We start from the raw sequence: 21,073 nt of genomic DNA, 5'->3' as shown, positions 1-21,073 counted from the left end.
ATTAATTACTACTCAAAATTAAATTTTATAATCAGAAAAAGAGTGAAGTATAGATCATTTAAATAAAATATCAAAAAACCCATATAACGATATCACTGAATGCACAATTCAAATATCATTCCCAACACATTTCACATTTCAATTTGACAAACACAATTTTCGTGAGAAATATAGAATGATGGCTTACATAGACTTAGTATTGCATTGGGAAATATGGTCCTATAGGTTTCATCAAAATATCCTAGTAATGTTGAAGTAACAAGCAAAACAAAGAGAGAAGTTCCTATCATTCAAAATGAAGTTGTCATGAAATTTTTTATCGTGAACTAATTTATTCAAGTGTTAAACCAAAATTGTCTTATGTGAAAAGCCTCATTAAGTATTGAAATATTCAACAGTTATTTTTCAATGTTTAATTACCTTTGTTTTATTGATTAAAACATGATTTCTGTGTCTATTTTCACAGCTAATACTTTTCTATAGTTTTAGAATCAATTTAACATTGGACTCAAAATAATTAGGGGACTATTTTTATATCTTTGTTTACAAAGCTTTATATAGAAGTGCCATTATTTTTGTTTAATATCTTCAATAGACATATTTGGCTAAATAATCTAAGTTTACTCTTAGGATGCTTTCAACTTATATATGCAACATATTCAATAAAGTAGATTTCAGGCAGTCTACAATTTTACAGAATAACATTAAATATTTACTAAAATGAACCTGTCCATTTCATCAAAGTTGTATTCAGATGAAATAAATACTCTATAAAATATTTATAGTGGTTTCTATCACATTTTACCCAAGTATGCAATTTTGACTGATATCATTTCTCTTACATATTCTGGTTTGCATTGGGTTTTGTATTATTGGCTTAGTATTAGTTTTTTGATAATTCAAAAGGAACACTGATAAAATATTTCAAATTTCAAATACTAATTGTGGCTTTGTATACTAATTTTTGAGGCTCTACTTTTATTTCATATATTTTATGTGCTGTCATACCAGTATAATTATTTATTTTTATGTCATAATTACTTGATCATTATTGAGTCAATTTATTTATACTAAAATTGTTCCAAAATAATTTTGTCTGATATTAATAGACATTTTAATTCTATTTTTTATAGTATTCAATGTCTCATCATTAACTCTGAGTTAATGTTACTGGTTAGGACAAGTTAGAAAGATTACTGAGAATCACACACACACATACACAGAGAGAGAGAGACAGACAGACAGAGAGAGAGAGAGAGAGAGAGAGAGAGGGAGAGAGAGAGAGAGAGAGAGAGAGAGAGAGAGAGAGAGAGAGAGACTGTATTTTTTCCTTTCAGTGGAAATACTTTTTCTCATATAACAATTTTTTTCTCATATTACAATTTTTTTCTCCTACCTCTCCAAGGTCCACCAATCTTCCCTTTTGTCTCTTAATAGAAAGCAAACAGGTTTTTAAGGGATATTAACACAGTAAATAAAATAAGCAGAAATGACTGAAGGACTGGAACAATGAACAGAGGGGGATTGTAACTCCATAGGAAGAACAATGTAGGCTGGCAAGACTACCCAGTGCTCCCAGGAAATAGACCTCCAACCAAGGAGTTTAGAAGGAGTGGACTATGGCTCCAGATATATATGTAGCAAAGGATAACCTTGTTTGACATCAGTGGAATGGGAGACCATTGGGCCCGTGGAGATTTGATTATCCAGCTCAGGGGGATGCTGGAACAGTTGGGCAAGAGAAGGTAGGTGGGTGGGGAAGCACCCTCATAGAAGAAAAGGAGAGGGGGAGAGGGCAGATGTGGGATTGGGGGTTTTGGAGGGGTAACCAGGAGATGAGGTATCATTTGAGGTGTAAATGGATAGAATTATTAATTTAGAAAGGAGGGGAAAATCATCCCATTATGTTGGTTCGAGAAAAAATACAAATAAAAATAATCTAAAAACAAAGAAACTAAAACTAACATATCTGAATAGTACACAAACAAACAGAATGAAAAAATAAGACAAAGGTGAAAAAAAAACAGAAACAGACATAGAGACCCACTTGTTTGGACAGACAGTAGTTTCATAAAACAAGTAAATTTAATGCCAAGGAGCATCAGGGTAAAAGGATACAAACAAATATATTTGCATTTAAATTGAGTATATATAATATTCAACAAAAATTAAGAGTTATTGTTTTAAACATGAATAAAAAAGGGAAGCCCTGGCATGCTCTTATGGGATAAGGAACCATTAAAGATGCTACTGAGTTCATTTACTTTAGCCATCTACTTTTGGCATAAAGCCTTCCAATAAGAGTAATCTGTTTTAGAGTCTCTGGTGAAATGTCTGGTGTAATTCTGATAGGTCTGTCTTTATATGTTACTGATCTTTTTCCCTTACAGCTTTTAATATTCTTTCTTTGTTATACATTTGGTCTTTTGATTATTATGTGACAGAAGAAGTTTCTTTTCTGGTCCAGTCTATTTGGAGTTCTATAGGCCTCTTGTACGTTCATGGGAATCTTTCTTTAAGTTAGGGAAGTTTTCTTCTATAATTTTATTGAAGATATTTAGTGGCCCTTTAAGTTGAGAATCTTCATTCTCTTCTATACCTATTACCTTTAGGTTAGATCTTCTCATTGTGTCGTAGATTTCCTGGATATTTTGGGCTAGGATATTTTTTCATTTTCATTTTCTTTGACTGTCGAGTCATGTTTTCTGTGGTATCTTCTGCTCCCGAGATTCTCTCTTCTATCTCTTGTATTCTGTTGGTGATGCTTGCATCTATGACTCCTGATCTCTTTCTTTGGTTTTCTATTGCCAGGGTTGTCTTCCTTGGTGATTTCTTAATTGTTTCTGTTTTTATTTTAAATCCTAGATGGCTTTGTTCAATTCCTTCACCTGTTTGTGTTTTTCTGTAATTCTTGAAAGGATGTTTGTATTTCCTCTTTAAGGGCTTTTACCCGTTTACCTGTGTTCGCCTGTATTTCTTTAAGGGAGTTATTTAAGTCCTTCCTAAAGTCCTCTATCATCAACATGAGATGTGATTTGAAGTCTGAATCTTGCTTTTCCAGTGCGATGGCTTATCCAGGACGTGCTGTAGTGGGAGAACTGGATTCTGATGACACCAAGCAGCTTTAGTTTCTGCTGTTTCTGTTCTTTAGCTTGTCTTTCCATATCTAGTTATGTCTTGCTCTATCTGTGCTTGCTGTCTCTGACTGAAGCCTGTCCTTCTTGGGATCATGATTGTGTCAGAACTCGCCAGAATCCAGCTGTCTCAAGGATCCTGTGATTCTGAGATCCAGTAATCCTGAGATCCTGGGTGTGGCAAAGCTCCTAAGAGTTAAGCTGCTTCTGGGGTCTGGAAATCCAAGAGTGACCAAGCTCCAGAGATCCTGTTGTGTCAGAACTCCTGGGAGTCATGCTTTGTCTGGGTGTTGAAGGAGTGGGTGGGGACCCAGAGCCCTGGGTTTACTCTGGGCACAGGTGCAAGCTGGAAGGAACCAGTGCCTCTGTCTGTTGGGGTTTGCATTTCCCTGGTTCCTGTGGGGTTCTTGTTATACTAGGTGTTGGGAAAGATGTTGTGACCTCAACAGTGATTTGAGTGTGTCAGAACTGCAGTACTCCTGGGTGTTTGAAACCTCCTGAGAGTCGAGAGTCAAGCCTCCTCTGTGATACTGTGATCCTGTAATCCTCTGACCCTGGACCTTTCAGAGTCCCTGGGAGTCGAGAGCTTCCTCCTCTGGGTATTGTGGGACTGGGTTGGAAGCCAGTGTCCAAGGTCTGCTCAGGGCACAGGGTTAGACCAGAAGGAACCCACGCTACTGACTGAATGGGGATTCCTACATCCCTGGATCCTGAGAGACCCAGTTACTCTGGGTGTTGGGGCAGATGTTGTGGCCTCTCCTGGGATCCTGGGCATTTCAGAGCACTGGGGAGTCGGGTTCCCACTGGGTGTTGTAGGAGTGGGTGTAGAGCCAGCACCCCAGGTTTGCTCCGGTTGCAGGTTCAAACTGGAAGGAACCAGTGCCAATAGCTGTATTGGGGTTTCTTAGTCCCTGGATCCCTCCTGGACATATACCCAAAGATACTCCAGCACATAACAAATACACATGCTCCATTATGTCCATAGAAGCCTTATTTATAACAGTCAGAAACTTGAAAGAACCCAGATGTCCTTCAATGGAGTAATGAATACAGAAAATGTGGTACACTTACATAACGGAGTATTACTCAACTATTAAAATGACTTCTTAAAATTTTTAGGCAAATGGATGGAACTAGAAAATATTATCCTGAGTGAGGTAACCAATCACAAAGAACACATATGGTTTGCACTCACTGATAAGTGGATATTAGCCCAAAATCTCAAAATACCCAAGATATAATTCACAGACCACATGAAGCTCAAGAAGAAGGAAGACCAGCATGTGGATGCTTCAGTCCTTCTTAGAAGGAGGAACAAAATACTCACAGGAGGAAACAAAGAGATAAAACATGTAGCAGAGACTAAAGAAAAGGCCATTCAGAAACTGCTGTACCTGGGGATCTAGTCCATATAGTCACCAAACCCAGACCCTATTTGGATGCCGAGAAGTAAATTCTGACAGGTGTCTGATATAGCTGTCTCCTGAAAGGCTCTGCCAGAGCCTGCAACCCCATAAGAAGAACGACAATATCAACCAGCATATATCCCCCACCACCACCCAGAGCTCCCAGGGACTAAAACACCAAAGAGTACATACAGTTCCAGCTGCATATGTAGCAGAGGATGGTCTTGTCAGGCATCAATGGGAGGAGAGGCCCTTGGTTCTGCCAAGGCTTGATGCCTCAGTGTAGGGGAATGACAGGGCAGGGAAGCAGGAGGGCCTGGGTGGGTGGGTGAGGGAACACCCTCATATAAGCAGAGGGAGGAGGGATGGAATAGGAGTTTCTGGAGGGTAAACCTGGAAAAGGGATAACATTTGAAATGTAAATAAAGAAAATATCCAATAAAAGAAAAGAAAAAATTAAAAATAAAGAGTAATCTGTTTCTCCAGCAAGACTTCCTTGGAACAAACTAAATTGCATGCCCTGGGAATGCTGCCTCAGTCTCTATGACTTCATATATATCTCAATCCTATTGATTTAGATGTTTGTTTGTTTATTTATTTATTTATTTATTTATTTATTTATTTATTTATTTATTTATTATTTTGCTGCCCTCCACCCCTCTGACTTTACAATCCTCTTAACTCTTCTTGCACCAGATACTCCTACTGATAAAAGGAGGAATTTTATAGCGACATCCTATTTAGGACTAAGTTTTCCAGGGACTCTCACTTTCGGCATAATTTCAGATGATATGATCATATAAATATAAGTGACTCTAAAACTCCACCTAGCTATTTCTAATGTGGATAGGCACTTTTAGTCCTGTAGCTGGCTTCCTAATGAACTAAAATCACAGTAGCCTTCCTTTATACAAATGCCAAGCAGTCTAAGAGAGAAATTAGGGAAACACAGCCTTTGCAAAAAATTCAAATTACATAAAATAACTTGAGCTAACTGTAATCAAGTACATGAACAAGTCACTGAAATGAGAAATTGAGGGAGATACTAAAATTTGGGAAGATTGATCAGTAGGATTAACATAGAAACTAATGCCATTCTACCAAAAGCAATCTACAGATACAATGAAATCCTCATCAAATTCCAACCAATACTGCATTTATCATTAAAGGAAAGTTATCAGCTTTATAGGGAAATACACACACACACACACACACACACACACACACACACACAGAGAGAGAGAGAGAGAGAGAGAGAGAGAGAGAGAGAGAGAGAACTTACTAAATCAATCTTGAAAAATAAAAGAACTGCAGGAGATATTACCATTGCTGAAAAGAAATTGAACAACAGAGCTATAGTAATCAAAACAGCATGGTATTGGCAAACATATAAACACACTGATCAATAAAATTGAAATGAAGACTCAGCCTTAAATCCACACACATGTGGACACCTGCTTTTAAATAGGACCAATATATAAAATATAAAAAGAACTGAAACTTTAGATACTAATAAAATTAGCCCAATTAAAATTGCACTACAGAATTCTCAAACGAAGAAACTCAAATGTTTTAGATGTATTTACATAAATGTTTAGCATCCTTAATAATCAGGGAAATGCAAATAAAACTACTTTGGTTTTTCATTGTCCATCTGTCTGAATGGTATGGACCAATAACACACGTGACATTCATGCTGGTGAAGATATAAAGTAATGGGAACACTTGTTCCTTGCTGGTGAGACTGTACATTTTTACAGTAACTCCGGAAATTATTATGGTGGTTTCCGAGAAAGTTGGGAACCTATAGACCTCAATATTCACGTATGCCACTTTTGGACATATACCCCAAGAACAGTCCATCCTACTATAAGGCCATGTGCACAACCATATTCATCACTGCTCTCTTCATGATGACCAGAAACTAAAAGCAACCAAGACGGCCTCAAAACATAAATAGAAAAGGAAATGTGGTACATTTACACAATGGACCATTACTCAGCATTTAGAGTATGAATCATGAACTTGGTAAGTAAATGATGGAAAATGACAAGTCCATCCTGGTGTACACATACCAAATGAGGAATAAAACGTATGGTATATATTGGCTGTTATCAAGTTATCAGTTTCTAATTCAATGACAATTAAGCTGTGATCAGTAGAACGTGTTATATAGAATAAAAAATGTGGGTAAGTGACAAATACATCTTTCTAGAAAAGGGACATAGGTAAGTATAGAGAGACACATGAGTGATCGTACTTTCATGCTGGCATCCTACCTCAGGTCCTCAGGAAGAGTGACACCTGCCCCTAAACACTAAGGTGTCACCGGCATATTATGATTATGGGATTTGGAGGGATAAGTTTAAACATTGCTCACAGATTTTTACAAAAGTGTTGATTATTTTGTTTGCTTTTTTTACAGAGTTTAACCAAACCCCCTCCTTGCGTCTGGATAGTACTTTTTTCAAGGAAAGGGTGAAACCAATAAAAAAGCTTTACATTGTGAAACTTTAAAATTCTAACATCCACAGGAAGATGGCATAAATATCGCTTAGAGATATCTGCAGTGATAAGTGTGGAATACAGGTAAGTCATTGATAATCTACAAAAATCTATCTTCCGAAGTTGATATTTTGAAACATTAATTTTTTAGCCCATACTGAAGTGAAATCCTGTGTGCATTGTCAATAAAACTATTGAAACTCTCTGGAATTCATAGAATACAGTTCTCCCTTTTCATGTTACTGAAAGTGTAGCAATAACTCTTAATAGAAATTAATTCATGAGTTTAGGATGTGCAGTTGCTAAAAGATTAGCTGTCTGTATGGACTGACACAGTCTTTCCCTCAAACCTAACTACTACATCAGTAGTGTGTCTCAAGATATTTTCTTTCTACTATTTTTTTCTCTAAACCTCAAAGTTCTATAAAATGCAGTGTATATTTGACTTAACAAGAAAATAGAACAAATGATTCCAAAGGCAGAATCAGGATCTCTATGGCATGTATAGCTTTCGACGTGTTTAAAACGATGAGTGTTAACATACAATTAGGAAATGGTCAAGATCTGTGACACATGAAGAAAGCTTTAGATAAATCCTCCACTGCTAGGAGAATTGACATCTTGTCAGAATTTAGGCAACTTAAATATATTTACTCGATAAGTAAATGAAACAAATAAGTTTTTCTGTCTTGTGGCTGTTTTGCAATACCACCCAAGGTTAAATATCAGTAGTGTCTTTAAATCATTTTCTCTCTGAGCACACATAAAAGCATGCTTTAGCTACAGGAGTATTCCCAATAAAATGGGTGCTATAATCCACACAACTGTACTCTCATCTCAGTCATTCAGCCCAAGTTTTATAAATAGTGATTTCGTACATTTTTGTATTTTAATCCATTTCATTATTCATTAGTTTAAGCAAAGTATACAAGAAAGTATTTCGCCTCTGCCCTGAGATAAGAACATTTTTTACTCTAGCTAAAATTAGATTTAGAAGTCATTTTGAATACTTTTGTTTCTTAGCTTCCATTGAAATTTTATATATGTTGGTGTACTATATGTTTATATAATGTGTGTACTCATATACTGTGCATACACACCATATATATCATACGTGTGGTATGTGATGCTTGTGTGTGTGTGTGTTGCTAAAATTAACGAAAATCTGGAGTGTTCCCTGGACTTTGCAACATTGCATTCGAAAAGCATTCTTTTAAAAAGCTAAGTAGAACACAATTATAGAGTCTCAGTGTAAATATGTAAATTGAAACGTTCAGGCTCTAGTGCCTTTCATTAACCTACTTATTATTTATTTTGTAGAATAAATTGACCCATAAGTCCAGATGAATGCATATTATCAAACCACTTGCTCTTTGTGCTAAAAATAATTGCGATAAAACACATTTCTTCAGGAGTTGCTACTGTCTTCAGATTTATAAATTGCTATATTTACAGATAGAGGAAAGAAAGGAAATAGAATAGAATACAAACCAAAGATGAATCCCTTGGTCCCCAATTTGGCAGACAAAAGATGTTTGCAGTTGTTTAGGGGATAGTCTCTCCATTCATTACTGCAAAACAAAATTGGTTCTTTAGGAAAAATGAATTGTGCTCCGAGGCTTGACAATCCTATTTAATACAATGAAAAACTGTTTATTAAATCCATCTGGGTCTTCTCAAAGCAACCGAGACAGCAGTGTGAAGTATTAAATAGCTTCTCATAGTACACGGAACAAAGAAAGAAGACACTTACTGGTTATCGTCAAGGTGACACCTGTTTCTTAAAACTATAAGTAAAGCACATTGGCTACCAGCAGACAATATCCACAGATGCATATATGGTAGAGATGCCATTAAGAAGGAGGGTTGACAGTTTCTATGTAGAAATAAGGTAACATTTGAAATGTAAATAAAAATCCAATAAAAACAAAACAGCAACAACAAAAAGACAATAACAACAAAAAAGAAATAAGGTTTAAACCAGCCAATCATTTGGTCCTATCAAATATAAATTTCAGGCATTAATCTAAAATATGGGTAAAATAAATACCAACTCAAAAATCGTGCAGTTCATAAAAAATAAGTGAGTATGATATGTATTCTATATAGCATATAGACTCTGATATTCCTAATTTAGGTTTTTAAAAATATGCTAGAAAAAACAACACTCTCCACTCTAGATTACTCTGTGTTACAAGAATTGAATAAATGCTCAAAAATATGATTTTTTGCTCATTTTGAAAATAAGAAATGTCTACGGAGATTCCAGAAATTGAATCAAAATTTGGTCCTTTCCCCAAAACATGATTATGTTGTGAATTATTGGGTAATATTGAGAGTTATATGACAAAACTTTTAGAATCTCTTGGTTTTGGTTAGAGTGGGGCACAACTAGATCTGCTCTAAATTCCCTTAAGTGTTTGAGTCTATTAGAAAGTACAAGTAATATTTTTTTCAATAACACTTAAATACTGTAAGAATTTCCTTTCTATTATTCTGATACAATAACCAAGAAAATTTAGAGAAGGGAGTGTTTATTTGGGCATATGCTTCCAGGAGGTAACAGGCCATTGTCATTAACACAGAGAAATGTCACTGAGAAGCATGACAACTGAAGCCACTAGCTGAGGGAATCACACTGTGAGTCACAAACAGGAAGCAGAGACAGAAAGCTGCTCTCTGAATGGCCTTTGAATTTTGAAACATCAGATCTGCCCTCAGAGACATCTGTCTTCCAGCAATGCCACATTTCCTTACCAGCATCAAGTTTGAGAGCAAGTATTCAAATGGCCTAAACTACCGGCAGACTCATTCCAACAACTCACTATTGGTCAGGCAATACTAGAAAGATGTGAGAAAATGAATTGTAATAGAATAGCATTTCTGAATAGCAAAGAAACAAGTAACAGAGGGGAAAGAAAACATTGTGAAGGAAAGAATAAAACCTTTCTGGATATTTGGGTGATTAAAGATTATTACATAGAATCAATAAAGAAGTAAAAAGCTAAGAAATTGGATAAAAATATATGAGGCTACTAATAAATGGACAGATGATTTAAACACATAGATTCTGAAAGCCTTAACAGAACAGTTTGATGATTAAATGGGTAAATGAACTTATTGCCAAACTGCCTGATATTGATCCTTGGAATGAACATGGTAAAAGGGAGGAAAGAGAGAAAACACTATAGATAATTGTTCCATTAGCTCCACATGAGAATTATAACATGCATGCACACAGCACCCTACCCCAACACACAGAATAAATATGTCTATTTTGAACATTAATATATAACAGTCGCTGTTTTTAATTTCTCATTTGTCAAAGTAGAATTTGAAACACAAATGCAAAAATAAGTCGAAATGTAAGCTGTGACTCATTTGAAGGACATATGAAACACTTTTATTGTTGTGGTTTTGGGGTTTCAGATCATAAACAAAGGCACTCAATCAATGTCAAGTAAATTTCTCTTTCAGGATGAGGTGCAGGGTTTAGGCTGATTGTTCTCAGGAGATGTCTATTTTCTACACACCACATGATGAAGAAGATGCTTCTTTAAGTTGCCATTGTTGTTTTTTGTTTTTGTTTTGTTTTGTTTTGTTTTGTTTTGCTGACAGGGTTTCTCTGTGTTGTCCTGGCGATCCTGGAACTTGCTTTCTAGAACAAATCATCCCCTCACTCAGGTATCTGTTTGCCTCTACTGTCTGAGTGATGGGGTTTAAAGAGTGCTATCTGGCTAGAAGCATGTGTTTTATTCAGCATGTATTATTGGTGTGTGGTTAGAAGATAGGAAGTCTGTAGCTTTGCAAGTTCATTTTTTTTAGTTTGTTCCATTTATCTCTATGGTTATTTTGTGGATAGAACAATGATACTTTTAAACTTTGAAGTATAATTCTAAAGGAGCTGTTAAGAAACCTTCCATTCTCCATTTTCTCCAAAAGATTGTTTTGGTTGTTAGGATATCTCTATGATCTAACTAGTATTTAGGGACTTTATTACTGTGGAGAATGAATGCCATTCGAATTTTGCTAGAAATTGTGAGTTATAGGACACTTTCCGTAACATTGTCATGGTCTGAAGATGCTGTTGTCACCCTTATTTTAAAGTTGAGTGGGGGCTTGTCATAGCTTTTATTGTATAGAAATATGTTTCTTCTTTTTAGTTTTCTTCAATGCTTTTATTATGAGGTGTTATCAAAGTTCATAACATTATCAGATTGCATATGTTGGATAAACTTTTGCAATTTAGATATGTTTATAAATTTTTAAATCATTTCATTGACTTTTGTTTGTATGTATTTTTTCCTTATTAATAGATCTTTTTATTTTTTTTATTAACTTGAGTATTTCTTATATACATTTCGAGTGTTACTCCCTTTCCTGGTTTCCGGGCAAACATCCCCCTCCCCCCTCCCCTTCCTTATGGGTGTTCCCCTCCCAACCCTCCCCCCATTGCCGCCCTCCCCCAAACAGTCTAGTTCACTGGGGGTTCAGTCTTAGCAGGACCCAGGGCTTCCCCTTCCACTGGTGCTCTTACTAGGATATTCATTGCTACCTATGAGGTCAGAGTCCAGGGTCGGTCCATGTATAGTCTTTAGGTAGTGGCTTAGTCCCTGGAAGCTCTGGTTGCTTGGCATTGTTGTACATATGGGGTCTCGAGCCCCTTCAAGCTCTTCCAGTTCTTCCTCTGATTCCTTCAACGGGGGTCCTATTTTCAGTTCAGTGGTTTGCTGCTGGCATTCGCCTCTGTATTTGCTGTATTCTGGCTGTGTCTCTCAGGAGAGATGTACATCTGGCTCCTGTCAGTCTGCACTTCTTTGTATGTATTTTTATTCATAGTGGTTACGTATCCATTATTGATAGAGATCAGGGGTAAAGAAAAGGGGTGTAGTACTGGTTTTAATAAAAATACTGCAGCCATCATGATGGACAACAATTCACAACTTTATGAAATATATAAAGCACCCTGACCTTATAATTGAGAAACAGTATTCCTACGCCTATTCCTAGAGGAACCCAAGTCAGCATGCAACAGAGGTAACTGCATGTACATATTTGCTGAGGCATTATTCACAAAGCAAAGAACGAAGTTAGCCAAGATCTTCATCAACCAAAGATGCATCATTTGAAAATGGTGCAATTCACAGTGGAGTGTTGAGTCGTTAAAAAGAACAAACATGTCATTTTCAGAAAATGGATTAAAAATGGTACCATCAGGTTAATCAAAGTAAGCCAGGCTCAGAAAGGAAGCATCAGGGGTTTAGTTTGTTTGTCACACTTGGAATCTCAACTAAAAATAAAACGAAATAGTGGTTGGAATGAATGCAGAACAGCACAGCATATGTGAAGCGCAAAAAAAAAAAAAAGCACATAAGAAGACAGGAAAGGAAATGAAAGGCTTAATTTAAAAACATGATATACTTACATGAAATTCTAATAAAGCTCATTATGTGAAATAAATACATACTAAAGTTAATCTATACTTACAGCTTTCAATAATTAAAAATAATAAAAGAATAATAGAATATTATACAACCAAATAAACAAGAGTAAACCTAGGGGGCTAAAATATAATATAATACAATTTGATCTATGAACAATAATCAGCAGCATTAAATGGACTTGGGAAAATCATCAGGGCACAGTGTAGAAGATGCACACAGGACAAGCAGTCTGACCTCAAACTTCTGCCCTAAATCTCAAGAACTTCGGCCTTGAGGAATGGTACGTCTTCATCTTCGTCTGTGCAGTGCATATGCCTCAATGTTGGGCTGTGTGTTGCGTCTAGGAAATCCTGAGACACGCTCATCAAACCCGTGTGCAGCAGAGATATTTTTTTGCTATACAGGAGCTGAGGAGTGTCTGTGGATCAGTCTTACTAGTCGGGAGTTGCTCTGTAAACTGAAGGTGTTTTTAAAATAAAGATAAATTTTCACACTTAAACAATATTGCCTTCATGAATATTTTAGATGGGGGAAAGGAGGATTGAAAAGAAGTACAAGAACATTATGGGATTGTGAGAACACAGAAAATCTCTAGCAAGCAGAGGATAAAATGGTCAGGAGAATGACAGAAAGCTTGAGGAAGGCAGAGAAAGCTCTGGACAATGAGGGGAACATGGGCAGAAGCCAAGCCAAGGTTTTTTTTTTTTTAATTCCCCATGATAGCCATCAGTGTGTTCCTCGTAGACACGCAATGTTCTTTGCCAGCTCTGCGGGCCTGTAGCTTTCAGAGCTTCAAAGAAAATTGTCTCTAAACATTCAATTTAAAAGACACATAAGAAAGCTTGTAGTTCAACTTCAAAGATAAACTGAAAGGGCATTTTCTCACCATTTTTAAAAATACAAAGTCTCCTGCATTGGAGAGCAATAGGTAAATCCACTTAGGTTGCTTTACCCTCTTACTCGAAGGCTTTTGTTCTGCCCGAATTTGAATTTCTGATTCGGTGTCAGGGAAAAATAGTGTGCAGCTGGCGGAAAAAAGCATTATGATTATAAATAAATAAATAAATGAGGGAAACGTGGAATGCTGCCTTAAATTCTTTAGGTGCTCACAAGAAATTGCTGCACAATTTTTTTTATAGAAATGTTTTCATCTTCTTGCAGAAGAAATGGAAAACTGCACTGTCCTTCTAAAATAGCAGCTTCATTGAATTGTTACACAATAGAGCTACTTTCAAAGATAACATTGTGCAGTGTAGGGCTGCTGACAGCCATTAACCTTGTATATCACATACATGGAACTGAAGGCCAATATAGATTAAGGGCATTGGAGAATACAGCGACTGAGCAGCAATTACAGGCAGGCTGTGTTAGCTACTAAGTAAAATAAGAAATGAAAACACTGTCCCTGTCTCTATGGCATTTAAAAGAAAATTGCTTTACCACAGAATGATATCTCCATGCCTATTTAAGAAAATTAAGAAAATGTTTAACTACTATATTCAGAAATATTCTTGTACATATCCAAATAACGACGGATAGTCTGTCCTCTTAATAGATAAATAGGAACCAGTTCAATATAATTCAGGACCTGCTCAATTATACTTATACCAAAAGGTTTTATTAAAAGATAGATTCATTTCCAAATTATGTGTCCTAGTTGGTTTTGCCTGCATTCCAGAAAAATGCTCTGGATGTAAGGGAACCATAGTTACTGACAGTTGTAAGCCATTCCAAGTTCAGAGATGAACAGGGAGTGCTTTACTCAATGAGCAATCTCTCCATATTACCAACAAATTATTTCTAGTGTGTCAATATATTAACAACCTTTTGGATATGATCACTCTCCATCATGATGAAGGAGAATTTAACATTTCTAACCTGTAATATTGCAATTACCACCTCATCATAATTTAATTATATATAACACAGATATTAATCAATATTCCTACATTCTTCTCTTTGACAAGTCTGTTGAAAAATTTGTCCTCTATTGAGTTTTTAACTACACAATTCAATTAAGTCTATTATTAAAATCATAAGGCACTTTCCATTTTGTATCTGGTTTATTTCATTTTGAAATAACATTCCGAAGTTCACCAATGCTTGATCACATATCAGAACCTGCTTCTTTTGGAGGATAATAATATTCCAATGTGTATCAATTCATAAATTCATGGCCATTTGGGCAATTGCTAGATTTTTGCTATTGATTACAATGCTTCTATGAACATGGGTGCACAAATAAATCTTTAAGATAGTTTAATACTTTTGAGTTTATACCTAGAAATGAAACTGTTGCCTAAGTAATTTGACTCCAAAATGTCCACCACAGCCACAAAGTTTGAGTACCTGTTTCCCAAAATGTGAAGTGAGTTTCTGAGACTACAAACATTAGACAATGGAAGTCCATGTCCTATCAGAAGTAGTCAATTTGTGGGTATTCTGTGGTTATATTTGAATTCCTGGTTTCTACCAGTCTTTATTTCCTCATCTTCCAGAAGTTGAGAAACTGTCACCTCACACTCCACAGCATGGCTTGTAACTTTCTCCTTATTCATATTAAAAATGTATAGATTTTCTTCAGTTTTTCTTGACTGATATACAGTGCTATTCAAACTTTAATATCAGTGTTTTCATCAACAATGGGAATTTGAGAAAAACACTTCTTGAATATTTCCTTTCAACTATGTCGGCGTCAAAAGTTTGAGGGTAATTTAAAAGATGAGGGCTAGTTATGGTGGTACTAGTTTATTGGTGTATTTTCTAGCACTCCAAGAAGGTACAATCTCACAGTAAACCACCTGTTCTGCTCTGTCTCATAATCTTTTTCATCTATTCATCCACAATGATATGTGTGACATATGTAACAATTAATGAAAAGAGAGGCAATGAATTGGGAAAGAGAATGAAGAGGTATAGAGGAGTCTTTGAGGGGAGTAAAGAGAAGGGGCATTATGCAATTATATGATAAACCTAAAAATGAAGAAATATTTAAAAAAAGAGATGATAGGCATTTGAGGGCTGGTGCTATGTGTGTATAATGCATATCCCTCAGTGAGAGACACTGGGGGTTCCACAGGCCATTCTGAGAAACTTGGGTCTTGTTTTTTTTCTCTACTGCACACCATTTTTCTATTTTCACCAATATTTGAATTAATCTCAGGCCCAAAGCCAAGGTCAGCAAAATACTTATAAACTTGAGCTATAATTAAATACGTTTATTAAGTTATTTATTCAGTTTATATCCAATTATACCTCCACCTCTCTCCTCATCTCCCCATACTCAACTCTCCATCTCTCCTCCTCAGAAAAGGAGGTGTCCCAAACGGATATCATCCAACCCAGGCATGTAAAGTTGCAGTACGGTCAGGCACATCTTCTATTGAGGCTAGACAGGCAGTCCAGTTAAGGGAATGTTATCCAAAGTCAGGCAACAGAATCAGAGACACTTCCTTCTCCCACTTTAGGACTGCCACATGAAGACATGTGTACAACTTTTACATATGTGCAGAGGGCACAGGTCCATCCCATTCATGCTCTCTGGTTGGCAGTTCTGTCTCTATGAGCACTTTGTGACGCAGGTTAGTTGACTCTGGAGACTCTCTTGTGATGTCCTTGGAACCTCTGACTCCTTCAATCCTTCCTCCTCCTCCTGCATAGGAGTCTCTAAGCTCTACATAATGTTTGGCTGTGGGTCTCTGCATCAGTTTCCATCAGTTGTTGACTGACGCCTCTCCGATGACATTTATGTTAGGTTAATGTCTTCAAGTAAAGGAGAATATCTACAATAGTGTCACAGGTGGGATCCCTTTCATGGAATGTGCTTTAAGCTGGCCAGCCATTGGTTGCCCCTCATGTCAAATTATCTTAGTGTCTAAGCTGTTGGTTTTCCCTTCAGGAAATTGTCTCCTGTGCCAATGCATTCAAGGCCTTCCCCACTTTTCTTCTTTCGGATTTCCTATCAGAAAGAGGGTTTTATGTTGAGATTTTGATCCACTTGAACTTCAGCATTATATAAGGTGATAAATATGGATCTATTTGCATCCTTCTACATGCAAGCATCCAGATACGTGAGCACCTTTGTTGAAGATGTTTGCTTTCTCTTTTCCCATTGTATAATTTTGGCTTGTTTATCAACATCAGGTATCCACAGGTATATGTTTTTTTCCCTGGGTATTCAATTAGATTCCATTAATCAACCTGTCTATGTTTATGCCAATAACTTGCCATTTTACTATTACTCTGTAGGACAGATTGAAAGTAGGGATGCTGAAAACTCCAGAAGATATTTTATGGTATAGAATTGTTTTAATTATTCCAGGTATTTGTTTTTCTAAATGAGATTGAGTATTATTCTTTCAAGCTCAGTAAAGAATTATGTTGAAATTTTTATGGGAATTGCATTGAATATATAGATTTCTTTTGATAGCTTTGCCAATATGCCTATGTTATTCCCACCTATTCAAGAGCATGTGTACTGGCAGGTTTTGTGCGTCAACTTGACACAAGCTAGAGTTATCACAGAGACAGGAGCCTCGCTTGAGAAAATGCCTCCATGAGATCCAGCTATAAGGCATTTGTCAATTATTGATCAAGGAGGTAGGGCCTCCTGTGGGTGGTACCATCCCTGGGGGCTGGTAGTCTTGGCTTCTATAAGAAAGCAAGCTGAGCAAGCCAGGAGAAGCAAGCCAGTAAGCAGAATTCCTTCATAGCCTCTGCATCAGCTCCTGCTTCCTGACCTGCTTGATTTCCAGTCCTTACTTCCTGTGGTGATAAACAGCAATGTGGAAGTGCAAGGTGAATAAACCCTTTCCTCCCCAACTTGCTTCTTGGTCATGATGTTTTTTGCAGGAATAGAAACCCTGACTAAAACAAATTGGTACCAGGGTTAATGTATTCCTGTGAAAACCTGACTATGTTTTGGGGAGGACTGTGGAAGGACTTTGGAACTTTGAACTAGATGTACCATTAGGATGTTAGGAGCTCTATGGGATGTTCTGTGAGAGCTCAGAAGATAATGTTGAGAACAGTGCAGAAAATGGAGGCCTGGTTTGTAAAATTTCAGAGGAAAGATTAAAGACTCTTAATAGGGCTGTTGCTAATTTGATAGTGAAGATTCTGTGGGTTTGGTTAGCTGGGGATGAAGAATCTGCTGTGATTAACAAGATACCAGAACTGAATCTAACAGAGGAGAAAGTGGGGAAGAGCCTTGAATATGTTCGCAAACACAGAGGAAATTTTCCAGAACAGAATACCAATGGCTCAGGTTCTACAATTAACAATTGACAAATGAGACATCACAAAATAGAAAAGCTTCTATAAGGCAAATGACTGTGTCAATAAGACAAAAGAGCAACCTACAGATAGGGAAAAAGTTCACTAAACCTCCATCAAATAGAGGTCAAATATCCAAACAATACATACAACTCAAGAAGTTATATTCCAAAAAAAAAAAAAAAAAAAACAAACAAAAACCAAATTACACAATATAAAAATGAGGTACAGGACTAAACAAAGAATTATTAACAGAGAAATCTCAAATGGCTGAGAAGTCCATAAAGAACTGTTTAGCATCCTTAGTTATTAGAGAAACGCAAATCAAAAGGACCCTAAGAGTCCACTGTGTGCCAGTCAGATTGGCTAAGGTAAAAGACACAAGTGATAGTATATGCTGGCCAGAATGTGGCAAAGGAAGGACACTCCTCCATTGCTGGTAGCATTACAAACTGATACATCCACCATGGAAATCAATCTGGTGAGTTCTCAGAAAAATTGGAAATAGTTCTACCTAAAAACCCAGCTATCCCACTCTTAGACATATACCCAAAAGATACTCCACTATGCCACTGTGACACGTACTCTGTCATGTTCATAACAGCCTTATTCATAATTTCCAGAAGCTAGAAAAAGCCTAGATGCCCCTCAAATGAAGAACAGATACAGAAAATGTGGTTAATTTACATAATGGAATAATCTTCAGCTTTCAAAATGATCATTTCCTGAATTGTGCAGGCAAGCGAATGAAACCAGAAAACATCATCGTGAGCGAGGTAACCTAGACCCAAAAGAATATGCATGGTATGTGTTCACTGAGAAGTGGATTTTAGCCAAAATGTACAGAATACTCTTGATTCAATTCACAGAATGTTTTAAGTTTAACAAGAAGGAAGGCTCAAGTGAGGATACTGCAGTCTCACATACAATAGAGAACAAAATAATCATGTATGGCAGAGCAAGGGAAGGTTATGGATGGGAGAGGGAAGGAGGAAGCTAAATGGGAGGCAGAATCAGGTATGGGGGAGTTGAGAAAGAATAAAACCCCAGAGAAGCAAGAGAATGAAAGGGAATAAGAAGCTACAGGTATGGGATTAGGGAACCTCCAAAAAGTCCCAGAGACCTGGGGTGTAAGAGGCTTCCAGGACTCAGTTGAGATGACTCTAGCTGAAATGCCCAACAGTGGGGAGACAGAACCTGAAGACAATGTCCCCAGTAGAGGGATGGGGCCACCCACCAGTAATCAAAATGTTTGTCCAAGAATTGTTCCTGGAATTGTTTTAAAGGAAATTCAGGAACAAATGTGAAGCAGGAAATGAAGGAAAGGACACCCAATGACTGGCCAAGTTTGGGACCCATCCCATAGACAGGATCTATTACTGATGCCATGTTGTGCTTGCATGCAGGTACTTGGCACTGCTATCCTATGAGGGGGCCTTAGCAGCAGCTGGCTAAGATGCATACATTTACAGCCAACCATTAGACTGAGGTCAGGGACCCTATAGAAGAGTTAAGGAAGGAAGGATTGAAGAGCTGAAGGGGATGGCAATCCCATAGGAAGAAAAACAGTATTAACTAAAGAGGACTCCTTTGGTTTCTATTGTTATGTCTCCCTTTTCACTTGTGATTTTGTTAATTGGGTTACTGTCTATGCCCTCTGGTTAGTCTGGCAAAGAAAGGACTTTTCTCTCTGTTGATTTTCTCAAAGAAACAGCTCCCGGTTTTGTGGATTGTTTATATATTTCCTTTTGTTTCTTCTTGATCAATTTCAGCCCTGAGTTTGATTATTTCCTGTCTTTTACTCCTCTTGGGTGTATTTTTGGAGGCACTCAGAGCTATAAGATTTCCTCTTAGCACTGCTTTAATTGTGTCCCATAGTTTGGGTATGTTGTGCCTTCATTTTCATTGAATTCTAAAATGTCTTTAATTTCTATCTTTATTTCTTCCTTGACCAAGTTGTCATTGAGTAGAGCATTGTTCAGCTTACATGTGTATGTGGGCTTTCTGTTGTTTTTGTTGTTATTGAAGACCAGTTTCAGTCCATAGTGATCTGATAGGATGCATGGGATTATTTCAATCTTCTTGTATCGGTTGAGGCCTGTTTTATGACCAATTATATGGCTAATTTTGGAGAAAGTGACAGGAGGTGCTGAGAAGGTATATTCTTTTGTTTTAGGATGAAATGTTCTATAGATATCTGTTACATCCATTTGATTTGTAACTTCTGTTAGTTTCTTGATGTCTCTGTTTAGTTTCTGTTTACACAATCTGTCCATTGATTAGAGAGGGATGTTGAAGTTTCTCATTATTATTGTGTGAGGTTCAGGAAATTTAAAAAAAACATCAGATCATACTGCAAGATCTTATACTCAATAAATGTGGAAAATCTGGATGGAATGGATCATTTTCTAGGCAGATACCAGGTACCAAAGTTAAATCAGGATTAGATAAACCATTTAAACATTCCTGTAACTCCTAAAGAAATACAACCAGTCATTAAAATCTCCCAACTAAAAAGAGCCCAGGACCAGGTGAGTTTAGTATAGAATTCTATCAGACCTTCATAGAAGACTTAATACCAATATTGTCCATACTATTCCAGAAAATATAAACAGAAGGAGCACTACCCAATTCCTTCTATGAAGCCACAATTACACTAAACCACACAAAAAGCCATCTAAGAAAAAGAACTTCAGACCAATTTCCCTTATGAATATCGATGCAAAAAATACCCAATAAAATTCTTGCAAACCAAATTCAAGAACACATCAAAATGATCATCCATCATGATCAAGTAGGCTTCATCTCAGGGATGAAGGGATGGCTTGACATTTGGAAATCCATCAATGTAATCCACTATATATAAACAAACTCAAAGGAAAGAATCACAGGATCATCTCATTAGATCCTGAAAAAGACTTTGACAAAATACAAGGCTGCTTCATGTTAAAAATCTTAGAAAGTTCAGGAATTCAAGGACCAAAACTTAACATAATATACCCCAATATACAGCAAACCAATAGCCATCATTGAGCTAAATGAAATGAAACTTGAAGTAATCCCACTAAAAGCAGGGTCTAAAAAAGACTGCCTACTCTTTCCTTATTTATTTAATACAGTACTTGAAGTTGGAGCCAGAGCAAATAAACAACAAAAGGAGGTCAAAGGAACACCAATTCTAAAGAAAGAAGTCAAAATATCACTATTTATATATGATGGGATAGTATACTTAATTGAAAATCTACTAGAGAACTCCTAAACCTGATAAATAATTCAGAAAGTGGCTGAATATAAAATTAACTCCAACAAA

General features: G+C 36.7%; 1 long non-coding RNA gene across 1 annotated transcript in view; it reads right to left on the bottom strand.

Annotated features, from left to right (window-relative positions):
* Positions 1-21,073, bottom strand: part of LOC147994763 (uncharacterized) — a 158,585-nt gene that overhangs the window by 69,014 nt on the left and 68,498 nt on the right. Inside the window, exon 3 of the long non-coding RNA XR_015687212.1 lies at positions 8,537-8,616. This is a non-coding gene — a long non-coding RNA (uncharacterized LOC147994763). The remainder of the gene's footprint in view (positions 1-8,536; positions 8,617-21,073) is intronic.

This window comes from Rattus norvegicus, chromosome 4 (assembly GCF_021556685.1).
Source record: "Rattus norvegicus strain SHRSP/BbbUtx chromosome 4, alternate assembly SHRSP_T2T, whole genome shotgun sequence".
Taxonomy (NCBI): Eukaryota; Metazoa; Chordata; class Mammalia; order Rodentia; family Muridae; genus Rattus; species Rattus norvegicus.
The sequence above is the reverse complement of the archived record's forward strand: the minus strand, read 5'-3'. Positions and strand labels throughout refer to the sequence as shown.